The 23,730-nt window shown below is 40.1% G+C and overlaps 1 protein-coding gene across 1 annotated transcript in view; it reads left to right on the forward strand.

The window, feature by feature from the left end:
- The first annotated feature begins 17,813 nt into the window (after nucleotides 1-17,813).
- Nucleotides 17,814-23,730, forward strand: part of gli3 (GLI family zinc finger 3) — a 102,147-nt gene continuing 96,230 nt past the window's right edge. The window contains exon 1 of the mRNA XM_051940330.1: nucleotides 17,814-18,237. The gene's annotated coding sequence lies outside the window, so the exon portion shown is untranslated. The remainder of the gene's footprint in view (nucleotides 18,238-23,730) is intronic.

Here is a 23,730-nt window from a genome sequence, read left to right on the forward strand (position 1 = left end):
TAAAGTACAGCACGAGATGGCAGACAACAAGTGACTATTTTGAAGGCTGTTTTTTGAGAAAACCTAACATATGAAACAGTTCCAAAAGAGCTCTGATTTCATGTTCGTACTATCGGAAAATGAACATTTAAAGAAAAGGTTTCCCTTAATCGGTGATTTTCCGCATTTCTTTTTGAGGTAGAACCACACCCTTCTAAAAGATGACCTTGAATACCTCTTGTTGCTCCCTTTCTGTGGTGGCTGTGTTGGTGGCATCAATTGTTTTAGGTTATAGCTTTGTAGCATTGAATTATGGGACTCTTTTGAACAGCATTTGATATGTTTAATGCAACTTTTAGAGACTTATTTTGCAAACCTGGGCAGATCAGGATCTTGTCTGACACCCACCACTAACACCAAGGTCTGTCATTGCTTAAATACACACACAAAAAAAAAAAGAAAGAAATGAAAAAAGGAGAAAGACTTTCATTTTAAATTAGGAGCATCTACAATATTGTTTAAAACTTTTGCTTATGTTTAGGAGTAAACACATCATATAGCAATAATAATGAGTTTGAAATGGAGCCCTTAATTCTTTGAACAACCTTTATAGGAAGTTATTTGAGTAACCTCTGCTGATGGTGAGGAAACAAAAAGGTACCTTGAAGATTTTCTCCTTATAAGAGTGTACCATTGTTTTTTATTGTAAAAAAAATAAACAAAACAAAAAGACAATAAAAAAGCATACAAGAGAATGGAATCTTGTTTTATGAATAACTAACATCACTCAAGTAAAAGTATCAACACAATGATGCAAAATGACTGTATTTGCAGAAACGGTATCAGCAAAATGCACCCGAAGTAAAAGTACTGTACAAAAATGTCCGCAGTGAATGATAGGTTCAGGTGTAAGCTGCGTTTTACTGTAGCTTCAAACACTTCCAAAGGTTCATAGATATATCAGCGAATAAAATCTAGAAATACACTGACATTTCTTCAAGACAATCCTATGTCACATATGTAGGTCCCGAACAATTATTTAAATTAAAAAGAAGTTTAGAGAGGCAGACAGCTCTCTGTGACTTTTTGTAAGTGCTACACCCCAGCTGTCTAGGGTGAACTGGGAAAAAGAAAAAAATAACAGTTGTTCTTGGTTAGGTAAGGCAATTTATTGCTTAGTGACATTAACAAAAGAAAAGGCGATTATATCGCAAAGAAAAAACACGGCTGGTGGGTGTCGCTAAATCAAAGAACCAAATAAAACCAAATAAAGGCTACCAGTGCTAGACAGAGTAAGACAAAAGAAGAAAACAACTCAACTCCCTATCCAAACTTAAAGACACAACAGCAACACCCACGTGTATAACAAAAGGGATTAACGAATCGGTGCAAGCGCAAAGAATTAACTAACAAACGAGTGCCTCAGAACACATACCTACTAGTAACCATTTTTCAGTATCTACAGAACACAAGAAACTTCTCAGTTAAACAGCTGCTAACAGAAGTTACTTATTTCCATGAGACTCAGAGACAACGGGAGGCAGCAAGGTGAGCTGCTCATGTTAAATCATTTCCACATGGACTCTGAGATTAACTGTGGATTTAAACCCCAGGTTTCGTGATTGTTGCAGTCTAATTGGAGGAAGAAACCGAGTGGTGTCCAATCAGGCAGGTCAGAGGATCGGGAGAGAAGCGAGGAGTTCCAGGTCAATCATTCCTGATGTCAGACGGATGAGTCCTGGAGCTGCTCTTGAGTCAGCTGTAATCAAGTTTATTTCCCCACATAGAGGCCACAAACGAACCAAAAGCAGAAGCCATCCATCCCTTAGGGACCATAATAGTAAGGCTGTTCAAAACTAAGGCTATTATAAACTGCAGATTTGTTTTTTTTTTTAGTGTGTTGAATTTTTTTAAGGCTCATCACAGTCCAATCAGCCACAGCATTAAGATCACTGACTGTTTATGTGAACAACCCTGATCATCTCATCACAATGCAATGCTCCGCTAAAAAAACATGTGGATACTATATAGATTTATTTATATTTCTTCTATAAGGAGAAAGTGCCTAGTTGTATCTGTTTACCGTGTGCATTGCATGCTGCTCTTTTCTTTGTACTGTTTTTTTTTTCTATCTGCTGCTGTAACAAGGAAAATTTTCCCCCTGTGGGATCATTAAAGGTTTAATCTATCTATCTATCTATCCATCTATCTAGACACATGACACCCACCTAAACACTGCTGCACACCAAGCACACTCCTCCATGGTAACCGTAATTCAAAATATCAACAGGACAACTCAAGCTGCCACATGACAAACAGTTCAGAAACAGCTGAGGAGCACAAGGTGAACATGAGTCAAAATGGTATACATTAACTGGCTATAGTCAGGAAAGAACAAGAAGACCTTGAACTATTTGACACGAGCCAGAAAAGAGAAGAGACTGGTGTGTTGGAGAGAAAGAAATGACGGGAAGCAATGCAGTTCTAGTACGCTGAATGCCAGCTGATAAATCTAATGTCATAGAGGTTTTATATGCAGAAGGAGCAATTCCACAGCACATTTAGGTTGACTTGGGCTTTGTCTCAGCATCTGACCCAAACTCTTTCAATCTGATTGAGGATACCTGATCCACAAAAATCCTATCCTATGTATTTAAGGATCCACTGCAACATCCACACAACACCTCAGGAGGTTCTGTTGGCTCAGAGCTGTTTTAGTGGCACAAGGGTGACCTACACAACATTATGCAGGTGGTTTCAATGCTGATCAGTGCGTTTTTGAATTGAAGACTTCATCTGCGAAGTAATTTGTAACTCCAGTTGTCAAATAAATGCTGTACAAGGAAAACTGCTGTATTTCCCTCAATAAGTGCAAAGTAGGTCCAGTAAATTTAGGCACAGTCACCTAAAAATATTAACTATTAACAACTTGCGGGTTTTTTTTTCTCTATTCTAAATGAAGGGGTTTGAAGCAGAGCAGTCTAACGCCCCCAAAAAATCCAAACTGTGTTTTATATAAATTCTGTAATACGCTCAACAAAAATATAAACACAACATTTGTGTTTTTGCTCCCATTTTTTATGAGATGAACTCAAAGATGTAAAACTTTTCCCACATACACAATATCACCATTTCTCTCAAATATTGTTCACAAACCTGTCTAAATCTGTGATAGTGAGCACTTCTCCTTTGCTGAGATAATCCATCCCACCTCACAGGTGTTCCATATCAAGATGCTGATTAGACACCATGATTAGTGCACAGGTGTACCTTAGACTGCCCACAGTCTAAATTCTTTTGTTTCCCTAAATAATATAGGACCACAATGGAAAAAAGAGGAAAATCCAACCTTAAATTCAAGTGCATTTATTCAGTGGGGAAAAAGTCGCACATTAAGAATTTTTTATTTTTTTTTTACATTAAATCGTGTGCCACAATTCTTAGCACCCCTGATGTTAATACTTTGTACAACCCCCTTTTGCCAACAAAACTGCACCTAATCTTCTCCTATAATACATTTTTCTACTATTTTCAGTGTGAGAGTTTGCTTCTGCAATAAAAATGTAATTTATTTGAAAGCTTTCAACACATCTCAACCAGGGGTGCCAATAGTTATGGAGGGCGCTGTGTGTCAAATCACAACTTCATCAAGTGCCACAGAATTAGAATCAGAATTAGTTTTGTTGTCAAGTAGGTTTTTCAGATATGAAGAATTAGAGTTTGACAAACTTGCATAAAACTTTTAAAGAACGATAAAAAGGTAATGAGAGTGTTGCAAGTCAGTGGCAGTAAGACAAATGGGGACGCAAGCGTTAAAAGCCAAATCAGTAGCAAATGTAGCAAATTCAAGTAGCAGAAATATTTTCAATGTGGATTATTCAGGTTCCATAGAAAGTTGTGCAAACAGCTTGAAATGTGCGAAAGAATCACTCACTGCCTTATTTTATTATGTGGTGGGCATTATTTTGCCCACAACCTGCTCAGGAAATGGGTAGCTCACATATATAAACAAAGTGTCAAACAGACTTTTAGAACACACAGTGTCAAACATGTGGCCTGCAGGATGACTTTGCAAAATGTAAAAATGAAAATAGTTAAAGACATTGACCATTGTGCAATATAATGTGAGTCAGCGTGTTCAGTATAAAAGAGTCTGGTTTAGTGGAACCCTATTGTTGATGCACTGCCACAACTTTTACGCATTTTTGGTAAGTATACATTTTATAAATTTACAAGACAGGGCGATAAGTTAACCTTCTTCCTTAATAGTTCCCATTTTTAGTTGGTTTGGTGTGTCAGTTCAGGAGGTCAGGATCACCACACAGATGTGGAAATGAGTGTAAATTTAGAAGACTTTCTAGATCTTAAGTTGTAAAATACTATATTGCTCAGTTGCAGACCTCTGCGACTAAATGTTTTGTGCCTTTGTGGAACACTGAGTAAGTTGGAATACATAAATGGTAAACTGAGTGGAATTTGTTGAAATTCCAGTTATTTTTCTTCAGGTTGCTCACAATGTTTCATAAAAAGAAATGTGAACACTGTCAGAATGGACTTTTTTTTGCGCTAAAACAAAGAGGAAAAAATTATAGTTGTTGTTATTTGAGGGTTTATTTTGTTAAGATTTTACTGGTCAGGCCTGTGCTGAATGTGACCCCTGAACTGTCATGAGTTTGACCTCCCTAAGCTTTCCCATTGCAAGCTTGTATTAATTTCAGCCACCAGGTGGTGTAGTTTGCTCAGCAGACTGAGATTGTGGTTCAGCTTTCAGTGGCAGTTACCAGCAAACTCTCAAGTTGGAAATGAAACTAACCCCATCTAGTGGTGTTTGGATGGGAGACCAAGTGTTGTGGAGCAGCTCTGGATGCAAAGTTCATTACTTTAGTGGCGTTCTGGTGAAACAATCCCAATGAGCTCCTAATAGACAGGCAGATTGATAGCATTTTACTATTATTCCACGTTCCTCATTACACCAGAGCTCTGAGGCGTGTTTTTAATCACCACTGGGGAAAATGGTAAAAACACGAGCAGGTCTGGACTGCGTAGTGAAGAATGCAAAAGACTCACAAGTAGAGCAGCACCTGTGGTTTGGGAACATCCCATCCATCTTTCTGCACAGGGGGAATTGTGTGAGTGTGTATGTGTGTGCATGAAGGAGATGTGTGGGAGAAAGAACAAGAAGGATGGAGGGAGGACGTGGTGCAGTCTATGAGTAATAGAGCGATAGAGTAAGCATATGTGACCTACTGACACTGAGCAGGCTGCAGTCTGGTTTCAACTGGCCTGCGGCCTGGTTCTTGTGGACAACAGAAAGCCTCAGGGACGGTGGCTTTTGTATCAACTGTGACCCACTGGCTTGGAGCAACATTCAATGCCAAAGGAAGTCACAAATATGGAATGGTGGAAGTTAGTTGTTGAATCTGAAGCAAACAGTCAAATGATGCATAGAAAAAAAAAGGGGAAATGGAATCCTTTATCCACACAAGCAGGATCTTCATAGCACTATGCGGCGTAAAAAGAAATGTAATGGAACTTGGACCTCCACAATTCCAGCCCAAAGAGGGAGCCTCTTATCATCCGCCATCTCTCCCACAGCTAATATTTCACTTCAGCTCCCGGGCCCACAGAATGAGAGACGTTTCCATTTCATGTCAGTCATTTCCAGGCCTGTGTGTTACCTGTGTGGTGATAAGTGTTTGACTGACTGGGAGTGTCGTTAGTCACTGTCCGGCTCCGAGTGACAGCCACAGATTGACGCTGATGATGAGAGGATGAGGAGGATGAAGACGAGGAGGAGGAGAGTACCGGTGTGTTTAGGGACGACAGAGAAACCTCCGTTAATGCAGTGAGGAGGAAGGATACTTACACAGCTGTAATGACAGGCACAAACACTGGAAACACAACGAGGTGCAGCAAAAGAGAAAGACTTCAGCTCCTATGTGAATAATTATCACTGAAAATAAGAAACTGTTCAATACTGTGATGAAGTAACAAGTGTTGGGCTCATTTGTTAACCTTTCATTTTGAGAAGCTCCTAATAATTTTCCTGTACAAGTCTATGTGATCAAACATTAATTACAGGGAGGAGAAAGACATTTTTCTTCTTTTTAGTCAACTGTGTTCAATTTGAGTTTATTTGCAGTTATTTATTTCTAACAAATTTGCTAAAAAAAGAAAAAAAATCCGCTGCTGCTCCTCTGCTATGTATTTCTTACTGCAAACCCAAATTTCCAAACATGGTGAATTTTGTTTGTCTGTAGAATTTTAAACACATTCATCCCTAAATTACCCTTTTCTTTTGAGGAACTTTACTACAAATTTTAAGTTAAATAATAGTTACATTCAACATAATTATATGAAAACATGAGCACCAAAAAATGTGTTACTTAAAAAAGGAAACATGACAACATAAATCCACACCTACTGGCTAATTGGGAAATTGTTTTTAAAAAATTCAAACATAGATTTGGCAATAAATGTAACTTTTTTGCTGTTAGATAAAGTACAGTCTGAGCATAATGGCAGTGATTATATTTGAGCTTCTTAATCGACACTAATGGAAATCAGTGGATTCAATCTGATCATGGAACAATAGTATTTAATGCCCTGACAAAAAATGAAGTCTCCTCTTTCATGATATAACTCTTTTATTTAAAAAAAAAAGATTTATCTGCAGATGTCACAGACTCATGCAAAGGACTCAAGTAAGTTCCAATAATGTATGCTCTGTGTCACTGAATATTGCTTCAGTGTGTAGAAAGACAAATAGTGGCTCCTGGCCCTTGAAGAGATGTTTGTATGCTATAAAAATTTACCAAAAGAATAACACAAATTAACATAGATTGCTTATTTTTAATGAGATGAAAATCCTGCAAACTATCAAATTGAATTTCTGTGTGAACAAGTTTGTATGAATGGAGCTTTCAGGTCAGAAAAAAACACCACACTTTATCCTGTGTGGGTAACACATCGACAACGTCTCTAGTCTCACAATGCAAGTCGGATCCTGCTTCATTTTCTCTCTATTTCTTTAAGTTAAGTATTAATACAATGGTCACACATACAGCCACGTGTGCGGTCTAAAATATATGACAATATCTATCAACTCACCTTCAGATTTTCATTTTAAAATTGCCTTTTCTCTCATTTACAGTCGATACAAGAACCACCAGTTTGATTTTGTTTGTTGAAGTTTTGTTTAGCAGTTTTACTTTTTAAATGAAATGCAAACACTACTTCAGTTGTATTATCTTTAAATTACATTAACTGATTTGATTTATTGATGCTCTAAAACCTACTGAACAGCTCTATAAAAAATCACCAAGGTGTTTGAGAGAAAGTCACTTCATCATTGTGCGATCTTGAAGAAATATCAATTCCTAAGCCTTGAGAATTTCAAATTATTTAAAAGTGCTTCCTTAATATAAAAGCTTATGAATGGAATGGCCCCAGCACCCCTGGGGGATTTTATCAAACAGAGAAATAGTATTATTGATACAAGGTCAGCCATCAGGGGTGACTGAAATAAAATTTAGAAAGTCCTGCTTTGCACAGAATGCCTTATCTATTGGACACTTATTGATTCTAAAAACTTTGCCTTTGTCAGTTTGAAGAGACAGTATAAGGCATGGTTGATTAACAATCAAACTTGTGAACATTGAGAAAATCAGGCACTCTAAGCCCTTTATGACAGGTTCTGCCTAGAAAGCACTTTACTAAAATAATAGCACTTCAGGGTAGGTCTAACCGAGCCAGAATGAATTCATCATCATTGTCTGTGTTTAACTGTTTTTTTTGTACGTCTGTAACCCTGTATGTTTGCCTTTTATGAGTGGGACAGCGGATGGAAATTAGCCTTATGTTCAATCCGGCTTATTTACTGCAACCTTGTGTAAACTTATGAGATTATACGTTCATTAATATGCACTGTCCCGTCCAGATAAATAATTGAGAATGATTTGCAATTTTACATATAATATCTGCTTAGTCTAAAGCTGTTGTGCTGCAGGTCCTGAGGAAAACCAGCCTCCTCTATGTGAAAGGTGTAACAGATGCAATGAGGACGTGTTAAGTGTCCACACCTGGACCCACACTACACCTCAACACCTGCTACAGCAGGGGAGGCTTTAGGAAGAGTCAGGTTTTGTTTAGGAACATTTCAGAGCCCTAAAATCACCGTCAGCTGGGATTACATGAAGAGAAAAGAGCAACTGCAGGAAACTTGGATCAATCTACCTGCTAATGGATTGAAAATCTGTGTTCTGGTTACAGTTTTACTGTACAAAGTTCAGAATCAGAGAGCAGATTTATTGCCAAATATATTTTTACATACAAAGAATTTGACTTGGTGGTGCATTACATTAAATACTGACAAGTAGAGAATTTTAAAAGAAGAATAGAACAGTTTAAAAAGAAAGTCAATAAATAATAACAATAACAGCTATTGTTTCATAGTTTTAGATTTTTTTTTGCAGTTTTGTCACTTCCTGTGTCCTTCATTTGTTTCTGCTGAGACTAGTTTGTTAAAATTGATTATTTTAGTTCAGTTTGTGTTTTGACTAAACCTGAAATGACTCATTATGTGGCCAAATGGGGGCAGCAGAAACAAATCGTGAACACAAGCTTGATAAATAAACACTTTAAAGATGAAAAATTTATCCTGTGCACAGTTTAACAACCAACTTTTATGCAGCAATATTTACATTTAATTGAAGTTGTTGCCTTCTGACTGGAATAAATATAATATTCATTCTCTTTTACTATAAAATTTTATCTGTACCGATTCCCAAGGAAAATATCGGTCTCTTTAGCCACTAAATGTTCTACGGTGTTTACCAACTGCCTGAAAACTGCGTATTTGGTGTCGAGTACAGTGGAGTTCTACAGTATTTCCCCTGAAAACAGCAGCCTGCTATGAGAGAAAAGAGAGCGAAGCAGACACATCTTTCACATCCATTAATAATAATAAACAGTATTAATAATAAATAATCCCCTACCAAACAGCAAAAGCTGCTATAACACTGTTAGCCCTTATTTTATAAGAGGAAAAATGACATTTTCCCTCGCATACAATCTTAAAACCCCCTTTTGACATTTTTCTTAATTTTCTGCCACTAGCAGTTGGTTTCACTTAGGTGTACTGACAGAGGTCCATGGTGGTTGCTGCTTAAATTATATGATTTCATTCATCATTTTGGCAGGTCTGTGATCAAGCAAACATTTACAGCCGTCTTTTATCTTCCTGTTGCAGAATTATCGTCAGAACCTCCTTTTAGCACAGTTTGTGCATTTGTGATTTAGTAGAAATGAGCTGCTCCACTTAACTGTGCTCCTAATACAACACTCTGCTATTGTATTGTTGAACTAACTCTTTGGTATTGTCGTCTTCTTACTTCTGCTCTTGTGGACTCGTATGCTTTACTAGACTGATTACAGTTTTGTCCTTTTTGGAGGAACTTGCTGATATTTCGCTGATGATACTTTGATTTTTCGTGCTCTGAGAGTTGCTTTAACTAATGCTGTGTTTTCTTATTTGTAATCACTATAATTGAATTGATTGTCCAATGCTGTTTTCACAGCTGCATAATGGCTTCCAGTTAAATCAACTTTTATTGGAATTGTGCACCTGCATGCACGGTGAGAGATTTGAACTCTTCGGTGTACATTTCTGTGTCCAAAAGTTACATCTTAAGATCCTTAAAAACAGACAATGCCAACATTTTTTTTTAGATCTTAATAACATGTTTCGCCATTAATTCCTGATCACAATGACCAAATATTCATTAAATGTCAGGATTTTAACCCTTTAAATGCCAGTTTGTTTCCATGATCCCATTACTGTGTGAATTATTTTCTGTACAGTAAGTGTTAGGTGTAAAATTCTTTTTTTTTGATGATCACAGTCTGGGAGATGACAGTTAGACCCTCCAGAAAAACGCGATTATGCGATCGCATGAATACCCGCATTAATCACCAAAATGCCCCTGATTATGCAGGGGTCAATTATTTCCCAAAAGGCCGCATAATCCCCGCAAAACAGCGCATAATTCCCGCAAGAATCTCATATTTCCACGAAAAAAAAAGAGAAATATGCGGGTCCCGCTTGATTTCACAATTTCCGCATAAAATGAGAAAACTATAACCAATATAAATGGAGTTGTGAGTTTCTATGTGACGCCCGGCCTGACGTCATCAGTTCGCGCATTCACACAGACACTAGAAGCACGAGCTGATGCGGAGCGCGGCGCCAGTGTTGCCAACTGAGCTTCTCTCCCTCCCAAAGCACAGGCTGTCAGTCCAGTAACCCCACAGCAGTCCCAGTGTCTGATTAGAGGACTCATCCCTCCGCGGCCAGAAGGCAGGTGAATTGCGCATATTTTTGCATATTTCACAACTATTCGCATACTTTGCAACTTTCCGCAATTTCCCCGCATAAAATGGCATAAAAACCCCGCATATTTATTCGCATAATCAAGGATTTTTAGCCCGCATAATCAAGGATTTTTGGCCGCGTTTTTCTGGAGGGTCTAGACAGTGATTAGCATCAATATTGATTTTGATCCATTAACTTTTTTTGTGCAGCATCTGGTTTAAAGAACCATTACATTCAGGACCTTAAACACTGCACTCGGGGCAAAAATAGGCACATCAGAATTAAAAGAAATAAACTTTAAAGATGCTAGATGTCCACATTAGCCGTGTTTCCTGTAAATTCTTGCAGCGTCACTGAACAATGCAGAAACAACCGTTGCTCACCTTCACGCCAGGAGTTTTGAGATAGTTCAAGCAGCGAACGGAGGCGGTAAATATCTTAAAACAGTGGTAACAATGATGGATCAGGCGACATGGAGATGAACGACGTTTGCAACGATTTCAGTGTTTCAAAGACAAATTACAACACCATTGTTTTCACCATTAGTCTCACTGTGAGCGAACCTGTGGGGGGAAAAAAACAACAACAGGAAATGGTGCAGCACTACGAGGCCAAGAAGTTCAATCTCTGGACATCTCTGGAACATGTTTTCACCCTCACCGTCTCTACCCTTCCTTTTACCTCCTCTTTCCAAAAGCGAGGCAGCGATCCGTGAGATGGATGGGCTGAGCGTTGCAAGGTTTCCAAAAGCGAGCAGAGTCTGACTGCTGCTCTACCTGAGGAGCAAAAACAAAAGAGCCATCTCTACCTGTAGGACTGTGGGAGTCGAGGCTTTGATCTGGACCAGAAAGAGAGAGTAGTTTGATGAAATATTGATGCTTTTTTTTTTTAACTGTGTCCTGTGGGAGCTCAGTCTGCTCTCAGGATGTGTGCGCTGATCCACAATACTGCTCGGCGCTTCGCTCAGATGAGAATGGACTCGACTATGCGGCGCAAGGAGTGTTATCGGGCCTAATGGGCCTGATGATGACCCCCCAGTCTGGGCCTCAATTGGTTAGGGGCTGGTTTTTTCGCTTGATCAAAAGAATAGGTGCGTTTAATCAGTCAGCACCTACTGCAAAATACATACACGAGCGATATGTGTGTGACATCTTAACAGAGTCTTGACAGCAAAAGCCTGCGCAGCTCAGATCTCCATTCGGTGTTAGGGGTGTGATTGTTTGCCCTTGAAATGAAGGTGCGTCTCGTGCACTTTTACCCAAAACCACGCTAAATAGTCAAGCCTGAAACTTGTTCCTCACAAAAAAATGATGCATTCAAACACTGCGGGCCTTGTTAATCCCAGTATCACGCTGTGTAATATGAATTCAACTGGGTGCTCAGAAAGTTTGCATGAAAGTGACCCACATTCTTCCAGCAACAATGATCTCCATGGTGGAGAGAGGAAAAAAAATCTGAATATTGATAAATTGCCTAGAGTGCTTTTGTCTGAAAGTTAAGAGGCCAACGCGGTCCAATCAAGACCGGAAAAAGGGTGTGGAAAAAAAACGAGGGAGGATTTATCACTCTCCCATGCTCACGTTCAGATAGACGGCGGGGCATAATGACTTCTGCGGGAAAAGCCGAGCGATTATTTAAACTTAAAGGAAGAGGAGAAAGTGGCGGAGAAAAGTGGGGGAGGAAGGAGGGGTGTTAGGAGGAGCCAGGGGCAGGAGATAGTCTGGGAAAGGTCTGGCGTTAAAGTAGAATTAACATGCCTTTCCATTGGAGTCCATTAGATAATCATATTCATACCACACAAGGCTCAAAACCCCTCTCTGTTTCATTATTCCCTTTTAATCCAGCCTGATAAGGGGGTGCAGGCGTCGTGGTTTTATTATGTCGTCATTTGGAATCCACATGAAATCCCCACGGGATGTTATCACGGGGAAATTGCTTAAGTAGCCCAAGTGGATATAGTTTTGCGTTTATTATTTCTGACGGATTCAAAATAACTGCAAATATTCTCTCTGTCTCTCTCCCCCTCTCTGATTATTGGGGGCTAAGAGTCTTATCAGTCATTCACACTAATGGCCCACTCAAGCCACCCGATACCTCCGGCGGGGGAGGAGGGGGGAGAGACGGGAGGGATGCTGGGAGGAGAAGAGGGGGAGGGCGGTGTTTAGGAGTGTTGTGAAAGGTGTACAGGTACAGTGATGGCAAAGAGGAGGGAAGAAACCGGATGGAACGAAGAGGAAGGAGACTTTTTTCAGCTCTGTCGACACACTAGCACACTTCTGACAGTAAATCAGAGGTCAGTGAAGGTGCATTATACTTCATATTAAAGGTTAAAAAAAAGCACTTAAATCTTTTAGGGCATTGTTGAGATAGTGATAAGAGAGAAAACATGGGGGTGAAACATATGGGCAACAAGCAACCCTTAAAATAGTCGACTGTATATTTATATTTTACTGTGAAAATGATCTAACTCCTAATTTTCGGATATGAATGATAATTTTAAATTTTCTTTTTTGGTTTTTACTAACAAAAGTATCTTAATTCTTCAGCTAAACAAACCTAATAGAAAAATAATCTGAGCAATGCATTGCCACAAAGAACAAGATTGCTTTTCTTAGATCATTGAAAGTGAATTGGAAATCCAGATGGGTGACAAATTAAAGGAAAACTTGACCCTTTGACCCCTGCACAGAGGATATCTGGGGGCTTTTATAAACTTTGGGGGGCATTTTTCTGGCTTGATTTGGTTCCATACAAAGTTGTTCTTAGTGATCTTTTTTTATCCAACAGTGGGATGAAACATTTCTATCCTTATTGGAGGACTCTTCCAGGATGATAAGGCCTCCATCCACATGCCACGATGGGTCACTGAATGCTTTGATGAGAATGAAAATGATGTGAATCATATATTATGCCCTTCACAGTCCCCATATTTCTCCCTAGTTTAATACTTTGAGAGATTCTGGACTGACGTATTAGACAGTTCTCTCCATTACCACCATTAAAACATCAAATAAGGGAATATTTTTTGGCAGATTGGTGTTTATCCCTACAACAGAATTACAGAAAAGTTGCACTGAAGCCATTCTGGTGGCAAATAGCTGCATAATATATTACTAAGACACTTTACGTTGTGTTTTCCTTTAATTTGTCACCCATGAAGTGAAGTAAGTAGTGTGAAGTAAATTGTTAGAGCATTTGTTCCAACTAATCTCGAGCTTCTGGAGTATGAAAAAGCATTTGAATGACAGCTTTACAGGCCAGGTTATCCAAGAACATCTCCGTTCAGAGGTGTTTGGTCACGCGTTTTGCTTTTAATTGCCTGTGTTTTGACATATCTGTCTGTCAGAAAAAATGTATGCCTCCACCCCACTGCAGCTGGGCTGAATGGAATTTTGTTTGTGGTTCACAGCAGTGAAAATGACATTTAGCTTGTTAACAGCAACATCTTTGACCAGAAACTGAATTTTTCTGGGTGTTTTTACTTTTTCTTCTTTTATTTTTTTTTTATTTAGCACTGCAGGTAAGTTTTAAACTTCTTCAGGCCTGTCCACACTAATGTGAATATTTAGAAAAATGAACAGTTTGCCCTATGCTCAGGACTCTCATCCTCATGGAAACGCCATTTTAGGTCACTCAGATGGAGTTTTATGCTACAGTGGCGGATATATACCATTCTCTTTACGTTTGGTTCATGCTAGCTCTGTAATCTGCTGTGCCCAGTGTTACTTATCAGTCCACAGCATCCATCATCCGAGTCCACCAGAAACCATCTTCACTAGAAACAGTCTTCTCTAGTATTTAATGTATCATTCATGTGACCTGGCAGCTGCTGAGAATGTTTGTTGTTTTTTGCGGTCTTCGTGTGTCCAAAGATATTTAGTGAAATGATGTTCGCATGAACAGATTTCATATTCATATCTGTGTGTGCAAAACACAAATATGGATATGTGGCATGCCCCACTCTTACTAAACTATAGGATCCTGTCAACTGTTTTCAAGTTAATTTTGCATTCATGCTCACAGTTAAAAAAACAAATTGAAGCAGCATTTACAATAATGGAGATGGAATACATACCTAGCATACACTCACACATCCACACAATCAAATTCAGACACATACATTTACAAATACTATACACATTTTAAGTCATAAAACAAACGTAAATACGCACAGTCCAAAAAAAACCCCAGCAGACTTTATGTATCCATCTGTTTCTTCCATCATATTTCCACATTTCTTCATATGTTTAGCTGTAATTTAAGTAATAAATTTCCTAAAACAAGTCACTTGTTCCAAACAGATTAAAAGAATCACTAATAAGTATTCACATTTTAGCCATTTTCTGATAAAAATGCCATTTAAGATGATACAAAACAGCATGTACTTTAGTTTAGATAATTACTAGTCAGCAATAGAAAGTAACTTGACTTACATACTGCACTTGAGTGAATCTACTTAGTAACAATCTCCAATTAGCAGTATTTAAGTGCTGCTTACACATATGTGACATTCTGCCATAATTAGTATTTTTCATAGTTAAAGGCATTAGAGGAAATTTAATTTCCTACGACTTTGAACATAGCACGCGCACATACAACCTCTCCCTCACCCCCCTCTAACCTCCCCCCCTTAACATTTACGAAGAAACGCCCCCCTCCAGAAACTTGCGTAGCACTCGTGAAGTTGTCTTTTCCGGCTGGGTCCCCCTGGATCTTTATCTGCCATTATGTAAAGAAAAGATGAGCAAAACAAGTCGCCAGCTAACTACGAAGCTATACCAAAGCAACACATACACAAAACACGTAAGTCCAAGGCGTACGTAATCTACGTAACTAGGCCTCAGCCGGAAGATTTTTGATTGGCAGGAAAGGGAGCAAACCAAACACCTCAGTCCGAGCGCGTTGATTGGCTGATGTTTTTCAGGTCCTGCCATGTCCACAGTTATTTTTATTTAATTTTTTATTCTTTTAGAGACCATACATACAAGTCCACTAAAGGTCAGTATATTCATTTTATGTGAATCAGACAAATTAAACAAAAAAAAACATCCTCCATAATGCCTTTAATCTTGATCTGGCTCTGCTTGCTTGCACCTAAATGCAGCACTTTTACTTGCTATACTACATTTTCATACTGTAGTTTTGCTACTTTTACTTCCTGCAGTAGTAAAACAAGCCTCATATATTCCCTTATCATAAAAAACTCTCTTTCTGCAGAGACCAACACTGCTGTTTCATGCATTCGGTTTCATGCAGCCGGTGCATTTCTCGCGGTCACATCTGTGTGGGTATAATATGCTTATTCTGCTGTATCCATTTCACAGTGACATCTGTCCAGCGGCGAAGAATTAGAGGCAAAAATCCAAATGCCTTCACAACAATCTGCCAAGTATTGATTTACTGTTACTCGTGTAACATACGTGGACGAACCGGGCGCTCCATATTATTACAGTGAGATCATCTGAAACTGGAAACACGCTCTGTCAGTTGGTCATTCTTTGAGAGAGATAAAAAAAAAAAAGGCGCATGTGTTGACGTGTTTCTTGCAGGGACGTTTTGCATGAATGAGATGTGGTTATCAAAAGTGTGTGTGTTTGTGAGCAAGCCTCTACCTTAGTGAGTGCACCTCCCTGTCTGCAGATCTCAGGGTCTGGAACAAACAGTAGTTCCTTCTTAATTGGGGTGAGATCTGGGGCTTAAAGGGGGCCAAGAAGGGACCTGAACCCCTTTCTTTCTCCTCCAGAATCGCTTTGGCTACAGAGGTGCTTTTGATGTGTGCTTTGGCTCTGCGAGTCCTACTTTGGAATATGTTCTTGGGAGACCATTGGTTACTTGCCTCCAGGCAGAATCTCAATCCCCAGGATCCTGGCCCTCTTTGATGAAATACTTTCGGGAGCCGCTAACCCTACTGATGCCCATGTGTACCTCCTCCCTCCTCCTTTACCCTCTTGTTCTCTCCCCCACCTCCTCCCACCCTCACCCTCCATCTCCTCCCTCCATTGCCCCCCCTCCCTCCTCATCCTTACTACCTCCACTACCACGTTCCTTGGATTCTCTTTGAGAGATTCATAACAAGGACTTTATCTCTGTGTAGTCCAGGCCAGATGAGCACTGCCTGACAAACTGACAGGAGAATTAGTCGTGTCTTACAGAGCACCTCCGAATGTCTCCTCCTGCTTCCTGTAGTCACCAGAATTTTCACTTTATTGACACCAATTGTTGGGCATGTGTGCATTAACTTCATAACCTTATGTATTTAGCCTCCAAAAACATCAAATCCAAATGTATTCTCTGACATTTATACAAAAAAAGTCCCAAAATGTGTTTGTTTTCGTACATTTGCTGATAAATCGACAACACGTGAGTCACATCCCTGTCTTGTCTTGCTCTGGAATATTTAAAATACTTGCTCACACCACTCATCCCGCTTTGCGGTTTTGCCAACTTGCTCAACTTTGACATCTAAAAATCCAATCATCGCACTGTGACACAGTCGGAATCAGACAGTTTTTTTTCCCCAAAATGATGACAAAGATGTTGACAGTCGTGACAGAAGATCTTAGGCTCTGATTGATTGAGGCAGTAATTAGCCGGTGCTGACTTTATCAGCATAACAAGCATCCCGGAGAGATGAAAAAAAAGGAGATCTTTCTTTAAATCAAACAGAGTGGATTTCTTCGTTTGTGTGTTAAAAATCAGGATAAATGGACCAAACTGTGTCGTGACGGACTTGACCTCTCGGCCACACACGCACATTCAAATCCTGGTTAAACGATTAACGGGTGATTTTCCTCCCCAAACTCCCACCTCTTCATTGATTGAAGCTGCACCCTAAAGACCTCTCTTACCACATAATTTCCCTGTATATTGATTATGTATATTGATTATACCTAACCCTACAGGAGGGCTGCCCTCTGCCTCACCGCAGCGTTAGGTAGCACCCAGGAGACTGTTTTAGCCCTCATAAACCAACAGTTTATGGTGTGGTGTATGAGTGAATGTAAAGTGGGTGGTTTTGACTGAGAACACGGTCTGGGATTTTTATTTAAATGTTAATTTAATTACACAGTGTTACACATGCCCTGTAACTTCAACTATTGAGATTTATGTCAATAAAGTCAGTATGTTTCTCAGTGTTATTTAAACTTTTGTGCCAAGTGACTGGCAGCTCTGAACTGTGCCAAAAAAACCTCGCTGAAACTTTCAGAACCAAATTTCTAAAAGGAAAATAGTTTATTTTAGTTAAAACGTTGTTTTTTTTCTCATTTAAATACAGCCATCCTTGCTTTCTACTTCTGTAAAGTCTAAAACTGATGTTGGTTTTTCTTCTTTTCCTCATAAATATGAGCACGTCTGAGGATCAAAGTCTCCAAAAATGCTGCTTTACTGGAAGAAAAAGGAAAGAAAGGGGGTACACCAAATCAAAAAAAAGGAGGGAGGCAGTGAGTAAAGGAGGGAGCAATCCGAAGGGAGGAGTCAAGCGAGGGAAGGAGCAGCTGGAGTCCCACACTTCGCCCTCTCTCTTCTCGAAAAAACGCACTAAATGTAATAACAACTCTCCATGCGCTTCTCTGACGCTTATGTTGTTTTTTACGCACGTCTGCGGTCTGCTATCGGCAGATATTATCGGCGGGCTGATGGTGGTAGTCCGGCGGTGGTTGAACACAGCAAACTGTGAGAAGGAGGAGAAAGACAGACAAGAGGAAAAACTCTGGCAGCGCCGTTGTGGAGTTGGAGTTGCAGCGTAAAGAAAAAAAAAGAAGTCGCAGGCAACTCCAGAGGCACATCTGCAACTTAGGAAGAGGAGAAGAAGAAAGGTTTTTTTTTTCTAAAAGAAGATTTTCCCCAAAAAAGAAGAATTACAAAAGGAAGTCATCCAGAAAGAAGTAAGTAATCTGTTAGAAATCCACTCTCTCGCACACACACATGCAGGGATATTCTTGTATTGCGCGCATTTGTCCACTTTTAAAGTAGAGAAAAGCAGCGAGTCAGTGGAGAGGTGGAGGTTTCATATTTCAAAACGATGGAATTTCATACAAGTTTAGATTTCGTGGATTGTTAAAAAAAAAAAAACAGCTATGAAAGCCTCGATGTTTGATCCCAAAAGTGGCCGAAAACGCACCGCAGACTGTGGCACACTTGGCCTGGGTGTGATGCATTCTCTGCTGCTTCTTAGATGGCACACTTAACAAGTAACTAAAAGGACAGATGTGCATCTCAGAACTAGTTTGAAGTTGTGTAAAGTTGCAAAAAAAAAGTGGTATTTGAAAGTTTGACGTGTGACAGAGGAGATGAAAACACTGTGGGGAGAGCTTTTGGGGTGAAACTTTGGGAACTTCTGCAAACTTTATTGGAGTTTTACCTCAAGAAACGCGCGTAGGGGGTGTGGTGTGTGTGTATGTGGGGGGGACATGCATATTTATGTGCATGTGTGCTCATATTTCAGTGTCTGTTATTGATTCGCTTTATCCCTGTTAGACAGCTCGTGAGAGGATACATGAGTTTGCTTACTATTTTATTTTAAATCTAAGAAAACCTGTGGCTGACCCCTGCTTTGACCTTTACCATCCACACATAGTTCATTTTTGCACCCTTATCTAGCAGTCAGACATTTTATTTACAATACTTGTTTCAGCTTATAATATTTGCCAAGATTAAAAGTTTATACAAACACACACACAGGAGAAATACTAGCGCTGGAAAAAATATCTAGAGTTTGGCACAGTGGAAAAGTTAAAATAGCAGAATCTCAGTGAAATGATAGAATTCTTGTAGTTTCTTGTTATTTCTACAGAACTTCAGGGGTAGTAGTTCATCAGTGCTGCTCCTAATTCGTTTTGCAATTTGGCAAAAAATATTTAAAATGACAAAAACAAAAAGAAGGAGCTTGTTTCAGGATCCATCACGGCGTGTTTGAAGGCATGTGCATGTGCTCGGGGAAATTTAAGGCCATTACAGTGAGGTCTGTGGCCCTGCAGGGGTCCATGTGGGGAGTTTTATGGGGGTCCGAGGCAAAAACGAGAAATAGTATAAATCCACTAGATTTATTAGAAAACACTGGGATTTGTGTAATTTAAAAGAACATGGACTTACTGTAGCATTTGCAGGGTTTATTTAAAAAAACTAAATCAACACTGGAATAAGAAAAACTCTCACATGAGGCTTTTGGAGGGTGGCAAAAGGAAAAAAAAAATCAGGATACAGAAGTGTGTGTTTTTTTGAGGGGGTCCGGGACATGAAAAAGCCCCCGAAGCCTCCACATGTGCAGTTATTTGTTTGAAACTTTCCCTCCTGTCCTCCGCCAGCTGTTCCACATTTTTTCTGCTTGTCTGCTCTCGGGTTTCATACAGACGACGAGGGTCCGAGGTGCTCAGCCATGCGGTGCAGCTCAAATCCTCCTTTTTTTGACACATGGCAAATTATTAACGGAGGTTTGACTGCCTTGAGACGGAGCAGCGACTGCACACACCGAATGAGATGTTTAACAGCGCACATTCGCTCAGATTTACAAAAAAAATTACCTCCTTTTAGCTGTTTTTTATGAGGTAGGTCCATCATTCGTCTTAGCTGCGGATTTGGCTTTGAGCAGAGTTTTTTTTTTTGCAGATCTTGGTTACATTCCTCCAATAAAATAAAAGAAGGGACTGTCACATAAACTGTCATTTAATATTTCCCCTGTTTTATTTGTAATAACAGAATAACATTCACAAGACGTGCATGTGGAAAATTAATCACACAGTTCACATAAAAATACTAAACCGACAAGTCAGGCCTTAAATCACACAACTGTGGGCCTCATCTAAAATTTTAAAATAAAGATTTTTATAACTAATTTTATTTGTAGGAATTAAAGAGGACTGTATTTCATTCTTCGGATTTTATTTTGCATTTTGTGGCCTGTGATCTGTTAATTAAGCATTTTAGAATAATCCTTATAATTGAAAATATCATATTGTTGCCTTTATATGTCATTATTGGAGGCCACAGTTGTAAAAGCATCTTGTTTTATTTTCAAACTGTACATTTTTCTTTAAATTGGGTGATTAGGTGTAATTAATCTAAATGTCATGGCTGATATATAAAATTAATTCTTATTTTGAAAGAATTAATATTGCAGAGAACCAGCTTAGACACAAATAAAGACTTAAATTCACATGCTTTTATACATTTCAAATTGTGTCAAATGTAATAAATCATATAAAAGAAAGTGACGATCCATTTAGAAATAAGGATATTATATCTAATATTACTGCTGCTGCTATCACATTTAAACTAAAGGTGATATCCAAGGTTGCTGCTTTTTACACTCTGGTGCACCTTTGCCCAAAAAAAAGTGACTTTGTCTCATTATAATGCAGCAGCAAGGATGAATGCAGCAGTGTTTAAGATGCTAATCTGCCGGAATGAGATGCACAACTCGGAGCCATTCGCTTACTGTAGCCAGAAAAGATGCATCATCGCCGCTCTGTGCTTCTTCAACGTCCATGCGTGAGGAGCAGGCGGATAATGTTTCCTTTTTCAGGAATCAGTCCGTCAGATAGCAGCAGCAGCAGCAGCAGCATGGTGCTGTTTTATCTCAACTTTAGGCACTCCTTTTGGTAACGTTATACACGGGCACGTTGGCCCAGGACACCTGTGACCTGGTGACCTGGCAGAATAAGGGCTGTCATGTTAATGCAGGGAGATGACATGCTATTAGCTTTTGAGGTATGGTCCCCTCTCCTCTTTTTTTTCTTCTTTAAGGGCTTTGCATTCAAAGCTAAAGGCAGCTTGTGTCCTCAGGCCCTTTACACCCTGCAGGGAGAATACCTGTTATCAGGTTTGTATGCAAGAGGCCCTAATGAGCTGTGTTGTTGTGCTAATGCCGCGAGCTGAAGCACTCAAAGAGGTGGCAAATGTTTTGTTAAAACGAGGGTGATGTTAAGGAAGTTGATTATCCTTAAGATAATGAATGCAGTTGTGTATTGTTTTGGAAGGTTTGTAGGTTTTTCTGCAGGTTGTTGCGGAAATTTTGTGCTTTTTTTTTTCTTGAAAAGTCAAAAGTGATTACCATTATTTTAATTATTTTTAGTAAATGAACACACAGAGAACGTCTGACCAGTGAAAGCTTGGAGGAATTCCCTGTGTGTTACGATGAGCTGTTGCTTCCCTTGCATATATCCGATGTGCTTGAATAGATGGGCCCCCAAAAGAAATCTCGTACTTTGATGATTTGGTACTTTGATATGTTGACATCAAATGAAACAGACACAGTGGGGAAAGAAAGAGGACAAGTCAGACAGAGGTAGTGATTGAGGAAAGGGGGAGGCAGTGCATGAGTAGCGGGCGGAAACGTGTGTGTGTGTGTGCGCTTGTGTGGTTTTTGCGAGGAGGAGTGCTACGAAAACTTGGGCTGAGATGGCAAACCTGAGGAGCGTCAAAAACGTCTGGATGCATTTGCGTACGAGCAGAGACAAGAAGGGGTCTTCGGGTGCGCGAGGGCTTCTCCTTGGCCTCCTAATCCCCAGGCCCAGCCATCCCTTCAGGGCATGCCTCAGATCTGACTCTCTGGCTCTCTGCGTGGACGAGCCAGCTCCGCCAGCAGATTTAATATGCTATGTGTTCCTGCTCCCCCGGCTCCCCTCCACCTCCACCATCATTGTCCCAGAGCGGGACCCCTCACTCCCCGTTTCAAGGAGCCTGCTAAAGGCACCTTTCAAGCCGGGTGATGTCTTTGGATAAGCAGAGAGGGGGGAGGAAGTAGCGATGAAGCGGGTATGAGACTCAAGATAGCAAACTGTAATTTCAGATATGTATATTACTCACATGCAGGCATCTTAATACACTTGGGGCTTTTGCAGCCAGAGTAAACAGTCATACATTCATCACACTAGACATGCATGCAGCCTGCTGCTCATTCACACACTTGGTTTCGAAGTTTTTAAAAAAATTTATTTGTCTTTTTCGTCTCACTTGCATGCAACTTTTTTTTTTGTATGTGAATAAAGAAAACAAGAAGAAAAAATGGGAGCTCAAGTTGCCTTAGTGGAGCTAAGAGAGCATTTTATATTTTGTTCCATGGCTTTTGCCTTTTTGGAAACTCCAACTGGACCTGACAATTAGCCTCCGCTCTCCCGGAGTGAGACACAGAGGACGGCAATAAAAAAAAAAAAGAAGAAAAACAGTCACATAAATTTGAATCAAGGGATGTGAATGTGTGTTTGACAGCTTAACATAGGGCCTGTTGTAGGTGAATTTTATTGCCAATGCGCAGTTTTGTGTGTAAGAATGCAGAGTGTGCCAGCTACTGACTGCGTTTTCTTTCCTCGCACACTTGAGGAGAAGCAGGACAGGTCGCGCCTGCATGTGGCCGCCACTCATCCCCTCCTCTGTTTGCTGTAGCTGCAGTAAAAATGTCTTTAAGTCTGCGGTGTGAAGTATAGCAGCAAGAGGTGAAGTGCTTCAGTTTGCTTGCGGACTGTGTTTGTGTGTGTGTAAAAGCAAAAAAAAAAAAAAAAAAGAAGTTGAGCGCCTAAAGAGACACTTTCCCGGGGCAGGGGCTGTTATTGCAGATGTGGCATTGTGTCAGCTTTGATGGGAGTGGGTTGTGGCATCCGTGAGGGGGTCTGCGCTTTCTTGTCCAGGGTGGCGATTGGGAGACGGATGAACTGGCCGCTTGCTGTGAACAATGATCTGTCACTTACCCCTGCTTCTTGATGTGTGAAGCCGGGGTTGCACTTTTTTTTATCGCCAAAATTATTTTTAAAAAAATGAGCATCTTCTAAATATAACTCCTGTCCTCTCACCGGTAATTAAGTTATGTGTTGTCATGCACAACGTGAACCCCGCATGTTTGCAATCCCATGCTGCTTGCAGTTGTCTTTCGGTGGGAGTTATCCATGAAGTCTTGCTGCATCCTGGAGTGGAGGTCAAGGAGGCGCCTATTGTTTGAATGTCAAATGTAAATCCCAAGGTTAATACCTGAAAGAAGCGCAGGCCCAGACATTCTCTCTGCTCTCCAAACATGTTTAGATGAGTACCTCTTCCCCCACTCTGCCGCTTCATTTCCGTCTTGCTGTGGACTTGGGGCAAGTTGGAAAAGGAGGGGTATCCCATATAAACCCCTTTAGTGTGTTCCTTTCAGTAATGAATGCTAACAGACCCCGGCTCTAATAATGCCTCATCTTGGAAAAAAAACAAAAGGGGGAACTCTACTATCTGAGCAAATTTCTTCTCCGACCTGAAAGAGCCCTCCTTTGACAGCGCAGCATTTGAAGACTAATCGTTTTTTCTCATGCAAAGCACGCTGTTTTAAGAGCCCGGGCCACGGAAAAGAGAGGGGGCTGTGTTTTAACAATACTCCGCAGGGAGTGAGGAACAGGGTTTTTTTGGGGCGGCGG

Source organism: Acanthochromis polyacanthus, chromosome 20, assembly GCF_021347895.1.
Source record: "Acanthochromis polyacanthus isolate Apoly-LR-REF ecotype Palm Island chromosome 20, KAUST_Apoly_ChrSc, whole genome shotgun sequence".
NCBI lineage: Eukaryota > Metazoa > Chordata > Actinopteri > Pomacentridae > Acanthochromis > Acanthochromis polyacanthus.